Source organism: Camellia sinensis, chromosome 1, assembly GCF_055761805.1.
Source record: "Camellia sinensis isolate YWXY chromosome 1, ASM5576180v1, whole genome shotgun sequence".
Classification (NCBI taxonomy): Eukaryota; Viridiplantae; Streptophyta; class Magnoliopsida; order Ericales; family Theaceae; genus Camellia; species Camellia sinensis.
The window spans coordinates 166,803,779-166,821,997 of record NC_138961.1 but is presented as its reverse complement, the minus strand read 5'-3'; positions in this window follow the sequence as shown (position 1 = coordinate 166,821,997).

The following is an 18,219-nucleotide window of genomic DNA, read 5'->3' as shown; positions in this document are numbered from 1 at the left end:
TCGGATGGCTGGACCTCCGGCAAGAGTAACTAAACATCACTAAGAAAAGTCAAACCACTAGGAATCAAAGGGTATTTGTTGAGTAAACTCGAAGGCTCCCCCTCAACCAATGAGTCCTTTTTTTTTTTTTTTTGACTTTTCTTTCTTGTGGGCACTCACTGGTGGCATGCACGCTCAAGAGTATGGAGACCAAACCAGAGAAGCATGGAATTAATGAAAATGGCCTGGTTGGTGCCTTTGAGGTAGCTTTTTCCTAATACCCGAACATCAATGAGGGAGGAACCTTGGAAGTGAAAAAACGATGGTAGATGGTTAAGAGACTCAACATCACCCATGATATGCAAGTATAGGTCAATTCCTCTAAAAATGTAAAAGAGACACTGTTAGAGGTCCATAGAGAACTTTGATCACTTGTGCGGAAACCCCTGTAACAGTATATCTCAAAGATGTGTACATAATGAGATCATGAAGTCAATGAGCATCAGCATTCAACATGAGCTATGATCAAAGAAGAATGAAATCTTGCAAGCTGCATGAGAGGTGTTCATATAAGTCTAAATGCAGAGATGACAGGAATCAATGATATTGAGATTATAGCATCCAAGCACACATAAAGCCAATCACTCTCACCCACTCAAGTAATAGGTCACACCCTAGTGACTTAGCACAACACCCAAGGTCTTTCTAAGGAACTCAAACCTAAGAAGATCAAGGGGTTTTGTAAAAGTATCAGCCTTTTGATGCTCAGTGGGTACATGTTCAAGAACAATAAGGCTCCCTTCCACTAACTCTCGAATGAAATGATAACGAATGTTAATGTGTTTGGTGCGAGAGTGTTAAACCAGATTTTTAGAAATGTTAATGTCACTTGTGTTATCACATAAAAGGGTGACAGTGTCCTGGTCTATACCATAATCACAAAACATTTGCTTCATCCACAACATTTGTGCACAACAACTCCGTACAGCAATGTACTCGGCCTCAGTGGTCGAGACAGAAATAGCATTTTGCTTTTTGCTATGCCATGCAACCAGATTATTCCCAAGGTAAAAACACCCCCCAGATGTACTCTTCCTATCATTAGCACACCCTACCCAGTTGGCATTAGAAAAACCAGTAATTTCGGCTGTAGTGTCGGTAAAAAACCAAATCACATACCCCAGTGTCCCATTAACATACTTAATGATGCGTTTGACCTCAAGAAGATGAGACTCTTTAGGACTGGCTTGGTAACAGGCACAGACACCTACACTAAATGTAATATCAGGTTGACTGGCTGTGAGGTAAAGAAGACTCCCTATCCTACCCCTATAAAGGGTAGGATCAACATCAGTACCAGATGAATCTTTGGAAAGGTGAAGACTAGTGCTCATGGGAGTACAAGCATGTTTGGCCGACCTTAGAGCGAACTTTGACACAAGGTTTTTGGCATACTTAGTCTGAGAAACAAACATACCCGAAGGAGACTATTTAATTTGAAGGCCCAAGAAGTAAGACAACTCCCCCGTCATGCTCATTTCAAACTCATGTTTCATGCAATCCGAGAAGTATTTTACAAGAAAATCAGCAGTGGATCCAAACATAATATCATCAACAAAAATCTGAGCAACAAATATATGAGACTTAGTATGTTTCACAAATAAGGTCTTGTCCACACTATCCCTTTGAAAATCATTATCAAGCAGAAGGGTAGTAAGTCTATCATACCAAGCTCGAGTGACTTGTTTCAACCCATATAATGCCTTGTCTAACTCGCAGACATGATGCGAACATTTTGGGTCCTCAAACCCTTTTGGTTACTCAACATACACCTCTTCTTTCAAGTACCCATTCAGAAAGGCATTTTTCACATCCATTTGGAATAATTTGAACCCAAGAAAACATGCAACACTGAGTAAAATACAAATAGATTCGAGACGTGCAACAGGGGCAAACGTCTCATCATAATCAACACCCTCTACTTGTGTATAGCCTTGAGCAACCAACCTAGCTTTATTTCTAACCATAGTACCATTCTCATCAGATTTATTTTTAAATATCCACTTAGTACCTATTACATTCATGTCTCTAGGTCTGGGAACAAGAGTCCAAACTTTGTTACGTTCAAATTGACCTAACTCTTCATACATAGCATTGACCCAACTATCATCTAGTAAGGCCTCCTTTATATTCTTAGGTTCAATTAATGAAACATAACACATATGTGATACCTCTTCCCGAATTCATCTTCGAGTTTTCATTTGATCTGAGACACTTCCAATCACCTATTGAGTCGGATAATTCAGTTTTACCCTTGTTGATGGTTTGAACTCTGGACTTGTAGTGACAGGAGCATCAGAAGTGGTGTCTCTTTGTGAACTCTTTGGACTAGAACTTACCTTAGAAGTTGGTGTTGGCTCACCTTCTTGAGCTTGGACCTCTACTTCTCCTTGACTTTGTGGTTCAAAATCCAGGATTGGAGACTCACCATTTTCTTCCTCATTTATCGCTGAAGTGGGAGAACCTATGTCATCTATAACCACATTGATCGATTCCATTAAAGACAAAGTTCGCAAATTATAGACACGAAAAGCTCTACTTGTGGTTGAAAACCCTAGAAAAATACCTTCATCACTTCAAGAGTCAAATTTTCCCAAAGGCTCTCTATCTTTGAAAATGTTACATTTACTCCCAAAAGTTTTGAAGTATTTTACACTAGGTTTTAATGCCTTCCACAATTCATATGGAGTTTGTAAAGTGTCAGGCCTTAAATACACACGATTCACAACATAAACAGCGATATATAAGGCTTCAGCCCAAAATTTTGGAGGAACTTTCTTACTAAGGAGCATGACTCTAGCCATCTCTTGGACAACCCCGTTCTTCCTCTCAACAACTCCATTTTGTTGTGAAGTAATCGGTGCAGAAAATTCATACTTAAGTCCATGCATATCACAAAAATCTAAAAACAAACTATTTTCAAACTCACGACCATGATCAGTTCGGATTCTTATGATACGCCCAATAGAAACACCTTGTTTATTTTGGATTTTAAGGACTAAGGGCTGGAAAGCATCAAACGTATCAGATTTTTCTCTTAAAAAATTTACCTGCGAAAAACGATTATAATCATCAACGATTAAAAAAAATGTATCGTTTACCTCCAATGCTTTCAATGCGAGTGGGTCCCGTGAGATCCATATGAACCAGTTCAAGAGGATGTTTGGTTGTAAAACTGTTCACCTTTTTATGAGGGGCACGGGTTTGCTTTCCAAGTTGACATGGTCCACACACATGGTTCACATTCTTACCCATTTTAGTTACTCCTCTCACCAGCTCTTTGTTGGCTATCTTAGTTAGCTCTTTGAAATTCATGTGACCTAATCTTTGATGCCACAGATCAATATTACTTATGATGGCTAAGTGGCAAGTGAGATCATTAATGCTAACAATCCCATAGCAATTATCAAATGTGTGAACCCCATGCATGACAGTATTTCCCTTCTTATCTAAAATTTCACATTTATTTTTGAAAATAATACTTCATGGTAGGAATCACACATTTGACTAATGCTCAAAAGATTTGCTTTAAGACCATCTACAAGAAATGCATTTCGAGCTTGGGAAGACCAGCCACACTCTTACCAATGACTCTAGAAGTTCCACCATCTCCAAAAGTAATAATTCCTCCTTCATATTTTTCAAAAGAAGTGAAGTAGGATTTGTCACCAGACATGTGACAAGAGCACTCACTATCAAGATACCACATGTGTGAATCACGTGCTTTCAGAGCAGTGTGAACAACAAAACAAGTCAAGTCACCCTTTCTCACCTATATCTTTTTAGTCTTAGCAAAATCAGGACTGGCATTCTTGGTAAATGTCTTAGCGTGGTGAACACCCTCATGAATTTTGGTGTTCTACCTAGACATGTAAGGTTGTCTCATAACCTAAAAAGTATTAGAATTTCTACCCTTTTGAGACACCTTACCAAACAACTCAAAACAATAAGGACAAATGTGGCCATACTTACCACAATGATGACAAACAAAATAGGTTTTACTTCCCTTTTGTTGATCTTACCCCCGTTAGGCAGATAAAGAGGGGCATCACCCTGTTACACTTCAACTTTCCCTTTGTTTGAGTCTTGATGTTATGTGATTTAGAGGCCTATCACTTCTAAACTGTCGCATTACCATAGCCTAGCCCACTTTTGTCACACCTCATTTGTTGAGACTCGAGGATGTCTTCTAATGTCTTTGACCCTTTGTTCCACATAGCAATTGTGGCTCTAGCATCTCTGAGTTCTTCATCTTTCTGACCAACCATCTCTTCCAATGCAGCTTATGACATCTCAAGGTTTTCAATCTTCTCGTCATATGTGGCATATATTTTCAAAAGTTCATTCCATTCGGTCTCACAAGCTAGAAGTTTACCACATAGGTCTTGCCTATCATTAGAGATCTTAATGACATTTTGCTTTGCTGTTGCAATCTCTCCTTTCAGCTTGACATTCTTGCTTTCACATGCTTTGAGCTTGCAAGTCAATTTGTCATTGATTTTGGACAAGTTCAAAGATTCATTATAAAGCTTTTCATAGGCTTGTTGTAGATCATCACTATCGATCTCATCATTATCTTCCGAGGTTTCATCATCTTTATCTTCTTTTTGCTCATCTTTCTCCTTAACCACATCCAGTCAAGCAACCAAGGCATGAAAGTTGGTGGATGGTGGTGACGATGACTCTCATTTTTCATGGAATTAACTCAAAATGCCCATGCATCTTTGGCCTTTGTGTAGTGAGCAATCTGTTGATATTCTTCATCAGAAATTGCTTCACGGATGGTAGTGAGAACTCTGTGATTGCTCAGATTGTTAGGGTTTTCAACATCCTCTTCAATGGCTTGCCAGCCCTCAAGGTTGTGAGCTCTCAGAAACATCCTCATTATGATATTCCAGAACAAGTAATTACTTCCATCAAAGGTAGAAGCACAGTGCAAATTTTGACCAAGAGCAAACTCAACTGACTTTAGAGATGAATGAGTGACAGTAGACTAGAATGCCATGTAGGTACTATCTCTGTCTTCACCGGATTCGATTTTTTCGGGTTCTTGCTCTAACCTGCTTTCATCATCCCAAGTCACTGTATAGACTTTCTTCTGGTTATTTTTCAATGGACATTCAAGAGCAATATGACCAAACCGTTGACATTCGTAACACTTGACACCTTGCCCCTTCACAGTCTTTTTTTCAGTTTTTGGAGCAATTTTTGGTAGAAAAGTTTTGGCTTTTTCATTACCCTTATCTTTTGAACAAGAATCCTTGAAATTAGACTTCTTTTTCTTTATTTTATTTTTTTTGAACTGTTTGGTAAACATAGCCATCATTTCAAATTTCAGATCAAACTCAATCTCAGGGGTCTTAGCAATCTCATGAGCCCTAGTAAAAGCCACACTATCTTTTTGTTTTTTTGTTAGAAATCTGGTGGGTTTCATAAGTTTGGAAATTTCCAACCAATTGATCAAGCTTGAGGGTATCAACATCCTGAGCCTCTTCAATAGTTGTAACTTTTGATTGGAACCTCTCGGGTAAAGACCTCAAAATGTTTCCAACAACCTTAGCTTTAGGGATTTTTTCATCGAGTGTGAAACAGGAATTCATGATGTCACTGAGTTTAGCATAAAAATCATCAAACATCTCATCATCACGCATAAAAAGAGTTTTAAAAGATAAGGTGAGATGTTGAAGTTTTGACCTTTTAACAAAAGCAGTACCCCCATGAATAGTTTCTAGAATATCCCAAGCCTCTTTTGCTATCTCACAAGTGTAAATACAACGAAACTCTTCAGGTGTGATGGAGCAAAAGAGGGAATTGAGAGCCTTATTGTTCCAACTCGAATTTTGATAATTGAATGCGTCCCATTTATCAAGAGATTTGGGAACATCAACACAATCAATGGTGACAACAGGTTTACTCCACCCATAGATCACACAGTGCCAAACTTTCTCATTGATAGATTTTAAAAATACTCTCATACTAGCTTTCCAATAAGAATAGTTTGTACCATCAAGTAACAAAGGTCTATGGGTCGAGTTACCTTCACGAATTGAATCCATATCACCAATCACACAAAATCACACACCTATAGTTTTGATAAAAACAAAGAGTGACCTACTCTAATACCAATTGAAAAACCTAAGTGATTCATGATTCGGCTCAAGATTAATTGTACCAGTTCCCAAACAATTAAAACTATCAATCTAAATCATCAAGCACGTACAAAAGTGATTTAAATTGCTATTTCAAAAACAATAAATCGACACAAACAATTTTTATGTGGAAAAACCACAATTGGAGCACCTCCAATTGTGATTAAAAAAATCACGGGCGAAATGCCACAAATCAATCCACTATGAACGAAAGAAGGAATACAAAACAACCAAATAAATTACCCAAACTCTATCAATTTGTCATCAACGATTTGTATTTCTTCCAAGACAACCTTCGTCTCAGAATTGATTACATTGATGTTGATTCCACAACATCCACGTCGACTCAACAACTGTGCATAACTTTGAACACCTTCAAACACTCCACGCTTGAATCTCCAGATTCCACCAAAGAATAACACTCTTGAAGATGATCACTTAAACAGCCCCTTGATGTGAATTGTCAAACCACGTGAGTTTAATACTCAAGCAAACATCAAAGGAAAACTAATAAAAATAGCCCTAGAAGAAAACCCTAGAGCCCTCAAAACAGATCTGGAAGCATTAGCCCTAAAACGGACTAAAACAAGTATATATAGAAAACAGGGGCCGTGAAGGTAGCTCGAGTGAAGACTCTCTCGCTCTCTTCCCTCGAGCGAGGAACTAATTACGTGTGTCTTCCTTAAGCAGCGTCCTTCACAATCTTCCTTCCTAGAATATTTACAGACAAAGAAAACTTCTGGGAGCACAACTTATTCGCTCGAGCTAGGACTTCTTTTCTCGAGCGAGCAAGACAAAACAACCAGGAAACTTATAACTCTATAAACAATGTTTGTTCGTGGGATTGACAAAACTAAGGGACCTAACAACATAGTTCAACTTCAAAGGGTTGTCGTAACATTAGCTACGTTGAACTCTAACAAAGAATTAGAATTTTGCTACAAGCCCGCTAAAACCCAAGTGAAATGTTCACTAAAGAGAACCTCATGAATTATGCATAAGAAGCACAATTAAAAAATAAGTATCAACACTTACTTCCAGTTCAATTCATGACATTATACAAAAAGCAATTCCTACATATTTGCAAAGCTCAATTCAAAAAGCAATTTAAAGGAACTCAAGTACAAGTTGGATTGGGATCAAGAATAAGTAGAGAAAACTCACATCAAATGAATAGGAGAACCAAAATATAGGTTGTCCAAAACACAAAGTTCCAGCAACAAGAAGTTTCATTTGTATGATTTGACGAAGTAAGAAAATTTAAAATACAAGTTTCGATAATTTTATACCTTTCCAGGTGCCTTCTCAAATGTTGCTATCATTTCCAAAACTGGCGTTCCTTTTCAGTTGCAGTAGACCCACACACTACAAGAGGAGGAGAAAATGAGTTCATATATCAAAAAACCAATCAACAAATGATTTCAAATTTAACAAATAAATTCCAATAACATTGATATTGTGCCTATATGATAACCATGAGTCATTGGAAATCATGAAAAACCACCAAGAAAACAAATAATACAACTTCAAAAAGGATTTTGCTAAGTCTAACCTTCAATACAAATAGTTTCATTCACATCATTAATAGAGACAATTCCCTCGATACATCATACATTAATAAGAAGAGTCGCGTACATAAATGGTAAGTATAGATATTTACGTAAATAGATTCTCTAGATCTATATATCTGTGAAAGTGTATTATACAAAATTCACACTTCAAACACAAAATGGGTGACTAGAATACAATATTTAGGACCTAATTTATTAGTAAAGAAAGAATTATGAAACTCTTTGCTCTACATTCACAAAATTAATCAAGAAACTAGTTCCATCTAAGTTTGTCTTCGACAAGATATCTAGCTCAATGCCTAGCTAAATTGGAGAGGCAGCAAAATAGCACAAGGCTAACAGTCAAGCTTATTGCTTCAACTATATTTGACTTTGCAATTTTTCTCGATGATAAACCATCCTGGTATAGGAAACATTCTTCAAAATGGTTTTAATTTTCTATGATGAAATTCATCCCAAGCTAGTTTGAGGTTCTATTGTAAGAAAGTAATGAATTTAGCAGTTGTTTATAAGCACGGGTACTCTAAAAATGATGTCATACAAGTACCGGGTGCGGGTGTGGGTGCGGGTGCGGGTGCGGCGCGTACCGATACGGCAGTACGGGTATGTCGAATACATGCTGGGTACAGGAAATATGTTTGGATACATCGTGGTTATGACATGGGTACGATGAGGTGAATTTTTTTTTTTTTGTGTGCAGCTACTAGAATTTGTTGTAGCCTTTATTATTATTCTTTCAACTTCAAAATCATCAAGTAATTTATTTCCAACACCCAAGAAAGAATTATGTAATTTTTTAGACAAGCTGTTCTTCTTTTAGTTTTGATATTGAAACTTTGATTTGTATGTTGGATATTTAGCTATAAATTTTTTTAAATTAAAAAAAAAATTGACATACCCCAGTCGTACCCGTACCTTAATTTTTTAAGAATTTGTCGTATCGGCGTACCCGTACCCGTATCCATACCCACACCCGTGCTTCATAGGCAGCTGCAAATTCAGATAGGGACAAATTGACATCTCAAATTTTGAATAACTATAGGTTTGACTTTAAAATGCACACATTGTCATTTTTGGACAAAAACATATTTGAGGTGTTGACTTTGAAATTCATTTTCTCCAAATTGCCTCATTGAAAAATTATGACACTTTCCAACAATATATTTGAGTCTAGTTTCTAACCCCGTTGATCTTGCATGAATTCATTGTGTTTCAAAAGATATTTTATAGCCAAAAAAAGAAAACAATGACAATGGGTTAGAATCTATCCGAGTAAAATAAATAGGCAATTCTCCATTAAATTTAACCCATCTTATATCAAAATAAAGATAACAAAGGAGGCTAGGTGATGCAAAATTTTTAAAGTGTGGTTCAAAATACTCTAAGAGATATTACCTTGAAAGAGGACGGTTGTGTAGGCAACGTGCTGGAAATTTGGTACAAAAGTCTTTTTGAGTTTTATAATTGGTCAAAGTGCCTCAAAGTGCTTTTGACAGGTTCATGTAGGATGTACAAGTTTCTTAAGCCTCATCAAAAACATCCCAAGTCTTTAATCATAGAATAAAATAAAATAAAATTAAAAAGGTGCATATAACCAACTATACATAATGAGATTGTTAACTAGGACAACCGACTGCTCAAAATGACAACTTCTTGAGCATAAAAATTGTAACAATTACCATCTTAAGAAGAAACGGAAAATGTTAATAACTTGGACAGTTTGGTCAATGAAACCCACATCTTTTGTTTCATTTTCTAGCTACATCACCTCAATGCCTATAATTTAAGCAAAAACAAGAAAACCCCCTCTCAAATTTGAAGATATGACACAAACACTAACTATCTTTGCTAGTACGTCAGCAAGTTAAGAAACTACAAAGTTTTTTATATTCGGTGGAAGGCAGGCTGAAACTTTGGCCCAACCAAGTGCAACTAAGGAGTGAAAGAATTCACAATGTGATCTTATGGGGCCTTAAACCTTAGAGAACAGCTAAGAATGTCCATTGCAATTATTTAAACACTATCCTATTTGCATTAAACTCATATAATTTCACAAGTGACCTAAAGAAAAACACTAAAACAAACAATATTACACACTAGTGGCCTCAAAATTAGAAATGGTTCTCAAATTGACCAATTAAAAAACATAGAATGTTGTATAATACTGATATCAAATTTACAGATAGTTTTCGTCTAATCCTATGACTACAAAAGGGGAATATTATAGTCAGCAAAAACCTAAAAGCACCATGGACCAAAAGCACTATATCATGCAAAAACATAGTAACAAATGGAAAAATGAGAAACATAAACAAATGTCCCTATGCAAGCTATAGAAAATGAAAAAAACTTCAGATCAATAATTTACAAAGTTGGATGCCAGTGTCAGCTCTCTCAAATCACAAGTTAAGCCCACATATCATGCACATCATAAATAATGCAATAATAACGCCAATTCCCATGTTAACTTAAATTTTTTTTTAAATATTAAATTAGTGCCCTAATACATTTAGCATAGGGGCACATGTTTGCTCCTGTTTTTCGGTTTCATTTCTAGATTCCTCTATTATTTCTTCCAAACTTATCACAATATGGATGATTTTTGCATTATGAAAAAGTTAAGATCATGGAAAAAACAACCAAAATAAAGCACAAACATGTGTTTACTTTAATAAGAAAATAAACTTACATAATCAGTTCTCAACAAATGAAAAAGAAGCAAAAGACACATGTACACAAACATAAACATGTTAAGAGCTATTTTATATATATATATATATATAGAGAGAGAGAGAGAGTAACAAAATTAAAATTGGTAAATTATACTGTAGACACCCCATTTTTGACCGTCCTCAAGACTTGGGCGTCACCGTTTGAACACCCGGTGATCACCCATGTTTATGTTCGTTTGGAGTTCCCGGAGGTCTCGGCTACGCGCCTTGCCTCAGGATCTCCGAACTCGACCGTTTAGTGTCTGGTTTTGCACCAAACACTTGTGTTTTGCCTTGGAGGGGCAGGGAATGCCTTGTGAGGCATCCCCACACACCACCGGCCATGGCCAGAGGCCACCGGCTGGTTTTTGTCTCCGTCGGCAATATATTTTGCCGGTCGGCACTATTTGTTGCCGGTCGGCAGTCCTTTTTTTCAAAATGGCAATTTTGAGTAGCCGACCACTATTCATCTACTTTATGTAGATATTTTGTGCCAGCAGTGATAGCTGGCACCAACTCTGCTTCCCTCCATACACGTGTATAGAGGGATTTCCCCCTAAGCAAGCTTGTTGTGTAAGCTTTGCAAGAGGGACTTCTATAAGAGGAGAGGTCTTCTCCTTATTCTAGGTTAGAAACTTTGAAGGCAAAACCAGAGCTTATACATATAGATACACCCTCTCTCTATATTTCTCTCTCTCTCCTCCCTTGTGTGTGTTTCTTGGCCTAAAAGTGTGTTTTTACCTTACTTTTGCACTAATACACACACCATTACACCTTGCTCCGAGATTGAGGACTTTGAGGGTTGATTCTTGAGTTTTTTGGGCTGTTTTTGATCAAAAGAAGGGGGCTACATTGGTTGTTCTCGAGGTGTGCTTCAAGGGTGAGCACTTTGCTTTAGTTTCCCTAAACTTGCACTAGTCTTTTACCTATCTTTCTTGCTGATTTAGTTTTTGTGTATAACATAAAAAAGGCTTATATTTTCATGCTTAAGAACTTTCATTAAGGGTCTTTTGTGGTTTGAGTTCAAACTCACCCTCTTAGGCCTTATTTGGCCTTTTTGTTGCCTCCTTGGTAAGGCCTTGTTTGCTTAAGTGTTTTGGTCTTCTCACCACTGAAAACCAGTGGACTTTCAGTGGTGAGGAAGGTGGTTTGAAGTCTTGCATAGGGGAGGGACACCCCTCTCCCTTCATTGTCTTATTTCCTTGCACTTTGGCTTAAATGGTAACATGCATGCTTGACTAGTTTTGGCCCTTTTTCAGAGGTTTTTGGTTGTTTTTAGGTCACATGTAATCTCAATTTTTGGTCGGATTTGTGCCCTTTTGCATGCTTAACATACTTGCTTTACATTACTCTATTTGGCCTAGAAATGCACCTTGTGTTTAGGCCATGATTCTTACATGTGTTGGCTTAGTTCCATGAAGGTGTTGGCATTATTTTACCATGTTTAAGGTCTGTTGGCCATCTATTTCAGTCATGCTTGCCTTGTTTGGTGTCATCTCTTTGTGTTTTGGCTTGTAAGCTTTGAGCATATTGACCTCTAGCATGCGTAGCTATGACCATCCTCGTGATTTGGCATCATTTAGGACCATATTTCAGTCCATAAATCAAGTTTATATGTGTGCATGTGTGACCTCTTTCATGCCTTGAGGGTGTGCCCTCTTATGCCTAGAAATGAGCTTCGGTGCATACGTCTCTTTGGAGCCACCTTAGCTGCCATGTTAGTAGGTTTTGGGGTCTATTTTTGCTTGCTAAGTTTCTGTTTTTGCTTGCCTAATTCATGCCATGAGTGGTCATGTTGGTGGAAGTAAATTGCCCCTTTTTGTGCCTTAATCTTAGGACCATTGGCTTGCTTGTTGGCATGAGTATTTGTCCATCTTTTCGAGCACTCTTGGCCACTATTTTGGGGTGGATCAAGGTCTGCACTTCCATGGTTTAAGGCCCCTTTGCATGCTTTTCTCATGTCCATTGCATAATTTCTTCATTAAGTGTTGTAATATGTTGATCCTATTGCTTAAATTATCCATGTTTGCATTGCATTTGCATCTTGCATGCCTAGCATTGCATACTTGCCATATTAAGTTGCATGGCATTTGGCATGCCTTGCATTTCCAATCTCATGTTGTACCTTTGAGTCATTGTTTGCATAACATGCATTGCATTACTCGGTTTGGGGTGTCAAACCAAGTGTGAGGGTCAAGGAGCATTCATACTATAAGTGATGTAATGTGCCTTGACTCTCGGTCACCGGGGCCCTTGACTTCGGTATGATAGGGTCTTGGTCCTCATTTGTGTGATCGCATGCATTTTTACATCAAGTGGCAAGCTTGATTTCTTGGGCTATCATGCACCATTGATGGCTCGAGGATCGAGGGCCATGCCTCCCTGAGTTCAACACGTGATGGGGAACATGACCATGCTTACATGTGCCTGAAATCCCATGCCGTATGTTGTCTGTCCTCTGTTGCTGTCAAAACTGTCCTCTACAGGAAGTTTCTGCCGACCGGCAGAATTCAGTGCCGACCGGCCATTGGTGAATGGCCAATGACTCAATCATCAGCCGATGGAAGTTATACACTGCCGGTGGGAATTTCCCCCTGCCGATGGTATTCTGCAGTGTGTAAGGAACCTGTCCCAGAACTTTGGAATTTTTCAGAGAAGCAAGGCAAGGAAAACAGAGGCAACCTATGCATGGTGGTGCACTTCCGAGCAAGACCCGAGCACACATTGCATTGGGCTCTCTTCCCGAGGCGGTTTACTGTTTTTCCTAGCTTAGTTAGTTTGTTAGCTAATTAGGCAATTTGTAATATTTAATTAGCTTGCGTAGTTAATTAATTTGTATTATTTATTTGGTCCCTCCGGGCGAGGGCAAATCTGTAATAAGTGTGTGTGAGTGGTGTGTATGTCTTCCAATCCCCACTTCTTTCTTCCCTTTTATTTACCTACTTTGATGGTTAGTATTAGGGCACGTTTAAATTAGCATACCTCATGCAATACATGCGTGCATTCATTCATTTGTCTTACATGCACCGGGCTCGGCGCATCATTCTAACTGCATCTGTATTTCAATTTCCAAATTGAATACGTGTTAGTTGTAGCATTTCACATGTCATCGTAGATTAGCCGAGCCTATCCTAATCACATTTTGCTTGTGTTGCATTAGTCATTTTAACATGAACTAGGACATGCATGTTTGCTAACTAGTTTATTGTTTTGGCACGGAGTACGATGTAAGTATTTTCGCTTTAGCATATTGCATGCGTGTGAATGTTGCCATGATAGTATGCTTACCATGTGGCTAAGTGCTTATATGAGATAAACTGTTTGAATGCCTGTGGGTGAAGGTTGGATTGTTTGAGTTGGAAAAACTCGTTGAAATCCGCATTTTAGCCTACTTGCGAGTAGCAAATTCCAAAACATTTTCCAAAACAAACGGATATGCAATGTTTCTTTCCAAATTTGGCGATCTAGTCTATACTTGTTTTGCTGTGCGCATAACATAGTAATTCTAGGCTAACAATTGGAATAAGAACACATAATGTTTTCAAAAACGGATATCACGGTTAGTAGAAGCCGATCTTCGGATCGGGCGAGAGGGGGTGCTCATAGCTGACCTTCCCCAATCGTACCCTAGCTCCCGAGCCGAGAAACTCCGGTGATGACGGACATGTGGCCTTCGGCACCGAGTCAGGGTTTCCTAAATTCCCCCATAAAAAAATATTTAGGTGGCGACTCTGTATCTGGCAAAGCAGTCCATGTTTGGCACTTCTTTCCAAAAATCTGTTTCTCAAAACGATTTGCCAGATTTGGACTCTTTGGTTCAAGATTAAGAACCGTGACACAAATCGAGTCCGAGCTGTAGTGACCCCAAATGAACAGAACGGGACTCACCCTCCCAGGGCGTTCGGGGACGTCTACAGTTTCTGGCGACTCCGCTGGGGATTAGAGGGCTTGGCTCGAACTCGTGATATTCTGTTTTGATCTCATTTATGTGTCTCTTTGCATTGCATGTGCATTAGTGCGCCTAGGACACCGTGTTTGCCATCTGCCATTCCTGAACGGTTTACCGGAGGCTTGTCTTGTCAAGGCATGACCATAAGGCTGACCGGTTATGGGCTCTGACAGTATGGGAACACAAACCCCGGTTTTACCGGGGCACCCTTTTCGACCATTCGACCTAGTGCATATTGAAATCCATAGTGACCATTCCAAGTTAGGACAGGTTGCTTACCCGATGTTAGGTTGTTTGAAAACTGCCGCGTGCATAGTGAAACCCTAGCTCCTGACAAAATAGGACAGGGAAACCCTACCCCAACATAGGGGTGTTTTGGCTCTCTTTACTTGCTATGTGCTTTTAGAGTGTCGCTCTACAGGAACATGCATATCAGTTTGCAAGATTGAGTATTAGACCTGAGGGCATCAGTATCAGTTTATGAGAATCAGTTGTCTGCGGATATCAGGTTCAGTATTGGGAACAGTGGTTTTGGGAAACAGTGATCAGTGTCGAGGAACAGTGTGTTCGGCTTACCAACTGTGTATTATGGATACCCAACTGTGCGTTTATTTTACGCTGTTGTGCTGTCCGATTGTTTGTTTATTTACTGCTTTATTTATCTTTTTGCTAGGTAGTTTAGCATCATTGCTTCCAACCCGGTAGATATTTCCCAAGCACTCTGGATTAGAGGTCGTCGGCTCCATCGATCTGAGGATCTGGTAGACGGACAACCAGTGTACCACTCTTTACCCCCGGTTACCAGACGGAGGACAACTAGGCAGAGGGCATTAGTTCAACAGTCAGTACAGAGGGCCTTATCTACCCCACCAGTGTACAGTAGGGATCAGAATCCTGTTTCACGCACAGAAAGGGAACATATACCGACAATTCAGTCAGAACAGAACAGCATGGCTAGTTTAGAAGAGATGGTGCGCCAACTCCAAGAAAGCATGAAAGTGATGCAGCAGGATGCTGCCCGACAGGAAGAATTCGCCAAACAACAAGCCACAGTTATGAATGAGCAAGCGGAGTTAATCGTAAGATTGCAGCAGCAAACTGGAGCATCTGCTTCACAGCAAGTCCCTCCCCCACTAAGGGTTCCGATACCCGAAAAGACGCCAAATGCCTGGAATGTCCAAGAAGATACAGACATCCCAACTGGGCCGGCTCCACCCCCAATTCTGCCTCAACTATCCAAGGCACCCACTCCTATCAATCAATCGGATTCTCCCTTCGAGTCCGAGGTGGACCCCGTGGCATTAAAAATGCGCAAGCTTGAAAAGCTGTTCAAGAAATCTCAAGGTGTGAAGTCCATTCCGGACATTGGAGACGGATACACTGACGCAGCCGTGACGCTACCAGATCGGTTTAAAATGCCACAAATTGATCATTTTGACGGATCCAGGGATCCCATGGTGCACCTGCGATTATTTTCAGACGTCCTAAGGCCAATGGGCCTCACTAGACTGCAGAAGCTGTCTTTATTTGGCCGGACCCTGTCGGGTGTAGCGGCCACATGGTATGCCAAATTGGAGGATGACGTCAAGAGAAGTTGGGACGAGATGGCTGAGGCCTTCATCCTGCAGTACTCATACAATACACAAATCGAGATCACGACCCGGGATCTCGAGACAACGAGGCAAGAACCCAAGGAGAGCTTCTCAGAATTCGTAACCAGATGGCGGGCTAAGGCTTCGATGATGACCTTAAGACCCACGGACAAAGACCAGATTCGGATGATTGTGCGCAATCTTCAGCCGAAGCTAATGCAAAAGATGATTGTACTCCCCTTCCCTACCTTTTCTGATCTGCATGAAATGGGGGTGCAGATCGAGGATGCCTTAAAACAAGGCTTGATTGATAATGACCGAGAGCAACCCCGCAGAACTTTCAATCGTAATACTAATGCAGGCCCGAGTGGCACTACAACTACCAGGACCTCCGAAGTGAGTATGGTCACCACTAACCCTTCCCCGAGAACCATGGCAGCCACACCATTCTCCGGTGCGTCCGGAAGCAACCCACAAACAGCCAAATACCCTCCCAAAAATACCAGAACCTTCGCTCCGCTTTATATGCCCCTGTCCAAAGCTTTGGGGGTTTTGATCAGAAAAGGGCATCTGAAGCCCCTAGAGCCGCGGCCCTTACCGGAAAGACTCCCCGCTGCCCACAATCCAGCCAAGTATTGTGCATTTCACCAGCAGCACGGTCACGACACCGATCTGTGCTTTCGATTACGTCATGAGATTCAAGATCTCATTGATAACAGGGTGATTTTACCTCCTGAGAAACCCAATGTTACTACAAATCCTCTCCCCACACATAACCAAGCTCCACCACCCAAAAGAATCAATTTCATCCATACTGGGGTCGTGTCCTACGATCCTAGTATCTATATCACACCCTCATACCTGCCTAAGCCAGAGGTCTTCCATCCTGATTGCACCGATTTGTGCATGATGGATGTCTCCATAACCCAACCCAAGCCAGTGGTGGTGACCATCAAGAGCAGAAGAGAGAAGACTCCAAAGGAGAAGGAGGTTGTCGAGCCAGAGTCTGTGGAGTCTGGGAGTGATGTTGGGAATGCTTATAGTCCGAGTGACTACATTTCACCAATGAGCCAGAATAGACCAGATGTGGAATTTCCAGCAGGAGGAGAGCTGTGTGCAATCCAAAGGGACAGTCCAGGACAGGGAACAGATGATTTGACAGCTGTGGAAGAGGATCTTGCCAAGTTCCAGTTTTACAGTAACCAAGATCCAGAAGACTCAGCCGTCAACTGGTTCGATTATGAGGAATCGACAGAGGCCACGGGATGGTTGGACGATCAGCCAGATGTGGTAGAAGAGTTTCAGTCAGAACAAGGCCCGGCAGAGGCAGGAATGTTAGTAACAGCCGGGAGGGTCGAAGAACAGAGTACATCGCCGGAGAGCGCCGGTGTCAAGAGTTTCGCTCGGGATTGGAGCATTTTGAGTACAGGGATTATTGAACAGTCCACTGCATTGACACAGTCAGAACAGGAAAGATTCGAAGATTCCAAGAGAATCAGGAAGGCAAAAGCCCATGTGGGGGTTGAGACCGCCGCAAGTACAGAAATGGAGAATGCCGCGAGCATAGGAATAGAAGGTACTGCAAGTATCGGAACAGTCGTGCCAGAACCGGACAAGTGCCTGTCAGTTGCAGATGGAATGTGGTGGGAAGACGATGATCTATGTCTTGCCCACACGGACGAGGATTGGGGAGGTAACCAACCAGATGATACCTGGTATATCGGCGAAATCGATCACATGACTAGGAGTGGACGGTACTTCAAGCCTCCACACCTAGATCAACTGGAGGCGTCTGGAAAAGATAAGGAGGCAGAGAAGCAAAAGGAAAAGCAACTCGAGGATGAGGCCGTATTGAGACAATTGAAGAAGATACAAGCAGACATCTCCATCTGGGGGCTGCTTATGGCTTCTCGAGTACATAGACAGGCTGTCCTTTCAGCCATGGATAAAGCCAAGCTTTCTATAGACACCACGCCTGAATAGCTGGTGGGCCTAGTTTTTTCGGGAGGGACTACCCCGATGTTAACCTTTTCTGGCAAAGAACTACCACCTGAGGGTGCGAACCATAACAAGCCACTCTACATCTCTATGGAGTGCAGAGATAAATGGATACCCGTGGTGCTTGTCGACACAGGGCCCGCCATCAACGTCTGCCCGGCAAGGACAGCCTATGCGATCGGTTTGAAAATCGCGGATTTTGTGCCAATG